Source organism: Neopsephotus bourkii, unplaced genomic scaffold, assembly GCF_033783945.1.
Source record: "Neopsephotus bourkii isolate Nb327-2 ecotype Australia unplaced genomic scaffold, CSIRO-AGI_Nbou_v1 NB_1505, whole genome shotgun sequence".
NCBI lineage: Eukaryota > Metazoa > Chordata > Aves > Psittaciformes > Psittacidae > Neopsephotus > Neopsephotus bourkii.
The window spans coordinates 488,357-492,334 of record NW_026901981.1 but is presented as its reverse complement, the minus strand read 5'-3'; positions in this window follow the sequence as shown (position 1 = coordinate 492,334).

Sequence of the window (3,978 nt, the reverse complement as noted above, 5' to 3'; positions counted from 1 at the left end):
AACTATTTATTGTGCAATATCTCATTAGCATTCCTCCTAGGACACCTTTAATAAAACCTTATGCTTGCATATTAAATATTAAGTTTATAAGATGTATAATCCTTCTAATTAAGTTGAATTTAATCTAGACCTCTAAATTAGAAGGAAAAGGGGGGGGGGGGGAGATACAAGAAGGGGAAGAAAAGAATTAGAAAAGCCATACGTGGCACAGTGTATCTGTATGTGCCAGCCACCCTGCAGCTTCATTGTCTGCCAGCAAAGACAAGGGCTAGCCACCATGGAGATGAGAGAGGGCACGGGATCTGCATAGCCCTTTGAAGATTCATTTCATGCCATTCAGAAGCAGCACAGACAGAGGTGAGATGTCCAATGATCACAGACACATGCTGGAGTTTGACAGACCTGGTTTCTTTCCCTGCTCTACCACAGCATCCCTGCTTAAGCCTGGGCATGGCAGAAAGGTCCGGATGCACAAAGGGATTTAGGAGCTATGTCTTATTTGAGACAGAGCTTAGCTGTCAGCAAAATGATTCAGAAAGCTCCTGCCTTTGGGGAGTTCAGCTCCATGTGATTTTCCAGCCTTTGGATTTCATGTAAAGTTTGGCTTCCTCGTAAAACTCAGGAAACCCGATCCCAAAGAATCCCTGTTTTGCCTTGTTCCTGGGCTATAGTGCCTGCACACAGGGGTAATTCCTCTCACAGGCGTTTCTCAGTGACATTATGAAAGCATCCACATCACATGGTGCTTGGTGATGGCCAAACAAATGGGAGAGGACCACAATGCCTGTCTTACTGTTCACACAATAAGGGAGATCAGCTTTTCAGATACGCAGGCTGCTGAGGTCCTGTGTATCTGCTAAAGGCCTATAGCTTGAAAAGCAATGGGATCCTTCAGGAATGGAAACTCCAACTTTTCCTCCTTAGTGCCAGTATGCCCTCCTGATGCCCAGAGGAGACAGCAAGTCTGTGGAGACTGCCACTAATGAATGACTTTTTACTTGCAAAGTATCTTAGTTTGTTCTTAAGACAGCTGGATTTCCCACCTTACTTACCCCACTGCCATCCAGCAGCCTTTGGTATATATACTCACAGGTTTAACACAGTTCTTGAACACAGTCTTTTTCCATACAGAAAGCCAGGACATCTTAAAAGCAAAAATAACATAGCCATAATTCCTGGCCAGAACCTAGATGGTGGAGGGAATTGTGTTGCTACCTGTTATGAGTAGACTGTGTGAGTGCCAGTGCATTTCTACCCAACTAAACTCAGTTTTAAGAAGGTGGTGACAGGCTGAGGACAAGAGAAGGGAAATACCTGGCAAACTGGGCACTGCAGTGGGATTACTGGGTTGCTGATGTCCACCAGCACAGCTGGATGAAAAGTTTCCTGACCTGTCTCCACATCACGGGGGAGAAAATTCCCCAGGCATTATCCCAGTACAGCTGGAAGAGAAACTCCTTTGGGGTATCTGCAGCACATGTGAAAGGCAGCTTCCAAAGGATGCCCCCAACACAAGTAGGGGTCACCAGAATGCTTTCAGCACATCAGAAAGCAAAGGTGGTCATGATGCTCCAGCGTCATCTAGCAGTGTTTAAAGACAATCCCCCCAGGACACAGTGGCACATCTGGTGACATGCTCTACCAAGATGCTCTGAGCCCATCTGCAGCACTAGAGGAGTTAAAGAGCACAGTAACTGAAGTGCTGAGAAAGGGAAAAATGAATTATCTCTCCTAAAAACTTAACATTTATCCCTCCCCACTGGGTGAACAAACCCGAGAGTCTGCTAGGAATTAGAGAAACCTCTCTTCTTATTGACTGTATTTCACCCCAAGTTGTGCTCTTGCCTTTTTTGAGTTGGTTGAAGGCCCTTGCATGGCCAAAAAGAAAATAACACACTTACTTCGTGGCATTTTCTTCGAAGTCCATATTGTATGCATTGCTTTTCACAGGGAATTGGATTTTCAAATTTACAGGCTCTAAAGGTCAAGGATAACAGGCTACCAGCATTTAATATGCATTCCAAGGAAAAGAAAAAAACCCTATAAAATTGGAAATAAAGGCTGCATGAAAATTCATTTCCAAAACACCCCAGATCAAAACGTCTCTTTCCTCCATATGAATTGGCATCTGCTCTTTGTTGTATCTGAAATGTATTAAAAGTCTCCTGCTAACGTCTCGGCTAAGTCAACATCTGTAGCATTGATTCCTAACATACAATCCTGAAGGTGATGCAGCAAGGAGGGGGGTAGGAGCCAGGTCTTTTGTTCAGCATCAAAACAACAGCAACGGCAACAAAGCTTGTTGTAGCCTTTTGTGCCATGTCTGTGTGCACACACGTGCCTGTTAGAGCTGTTGAGGTGGGTTAGGGTGCTGGAAGACAAAGGAGCTTTTCAGCACAGATTTCAAACAACTCTTCTGCAAGAGGGAATGAAGGGAGCAGAGGAAAAGAAGAATATGAAACCCTAAAGCTGATTATGTTCTCATTTCAGTGACACCAGCCATTCCCTCAGGAAGGGCAACCAGCCACTTCGAGTTTTGATTTGTACCAGGGTACACATCAATAAGAATTGAAAAAGGAAGAAAATTTGCTCAGGATCTCATTTTCTGACCAGTTAGATGACTGCCTGCTCCCTTAGTAGGTTCCAGAGTTAACGCCCCAAAAGTTCCCTATTGTCTTCCAAGTCTCCAGCACGCAAGTGATCCTTGTTCTCAATGGAGCAATGTCTGTTCTCCTAAGAACCAATAATGCCACCTATGTTAGCATTTAGCAAGGCAGGTGTCCTGAACCCTGGGATCCCTTGATAGCAGATGGCTGAAAACAGAGTGACATGGTCGGGGGGGTGGAACTGGATGATCTTAAGGTCTTTTCCATCCTATTCTATGATTCTATGACTCTATGACACTTTCACAAGGTTTTTAGCCCAGATGGAGAGCGGGAGGACAAAAATGTGCCCTGAAAATGCATTTGTCTCTCCACTACCTTCTCCAGGGATCCAGGCAACTTGCTCAAACTAGAAATGGTTCAACAGATGAGGTTCTCAAAGGCCTCTCCCTTTGAGAACTGTCCAAATCCTGTACTCCCAAATCTGCTTGCTTTCACCAGAAAATCAGTCTCTGCCTTTCCATCAAAACCAGGGATACAGGGACTCACACACACCCCCTGACACCAGGAATGAAGCCAGGCCAGAGCCCTCATCATGTCTATCACAACTTCAGGTGTTCCAGAAGTGTTGAATCATCCTGAGCTAAGGAAGAAACAGAGGAACAAGAAAAAGAATCCCAAAGTCCCAAACTCCCCACTCACAGCTTTATCCATTGTGCCACATGTCTCATAAAGCACTCAGCTTGAGGAAAGCCCATTGAAAATGTGCTGAGTGACTTAAATACCACAGCTAAATGACTAACGGTGACTCAATACTTGGTGGAGGGGAGGAGAGGGAGGAAAACTCAATTGAAAAGAGTTTGCAGTCACTCCTTACAGTCAGCTGCAGGGTGGGATCAGGCTGCCCATGCTCCCTTTGTCTGGGCAAAGATGTGCATGACCAGGACAGGAGATGCTGGCATGGTTCTCTATGGGTCCTAGAACAGGTCAATCATGCTCCTCAGTGGGTTACTTTTAGGTCCCTTAGCTTACTTCCTCTCCCTTAGTTTTCATCAGGGCCACCAGCACCACACCAGCATGAATCCTGATAGGTGCCCATCTGATGGGCTAAGGCTCTGAAGCAGGGCTGTTCAGGGCATGAGGACAAGCTCTCTGCCATCCATAACACTTGTCTATGGGAGTTTACGTGGAACCATCTCTGGGGACATCCAGCTTCCAAGGGGTCACAGCTGGATCTAGCTTTCAAGGGAATTTTGAATCTGTGGAGCCTCACTTGATCCCATCCATTTGAGGGTTGGGAGACCCTGCTCCAACTCATCTTGCAGTGATATCACATGGTCTACAGAGAACACAACCCCAAGCCCTTCATTGCAGA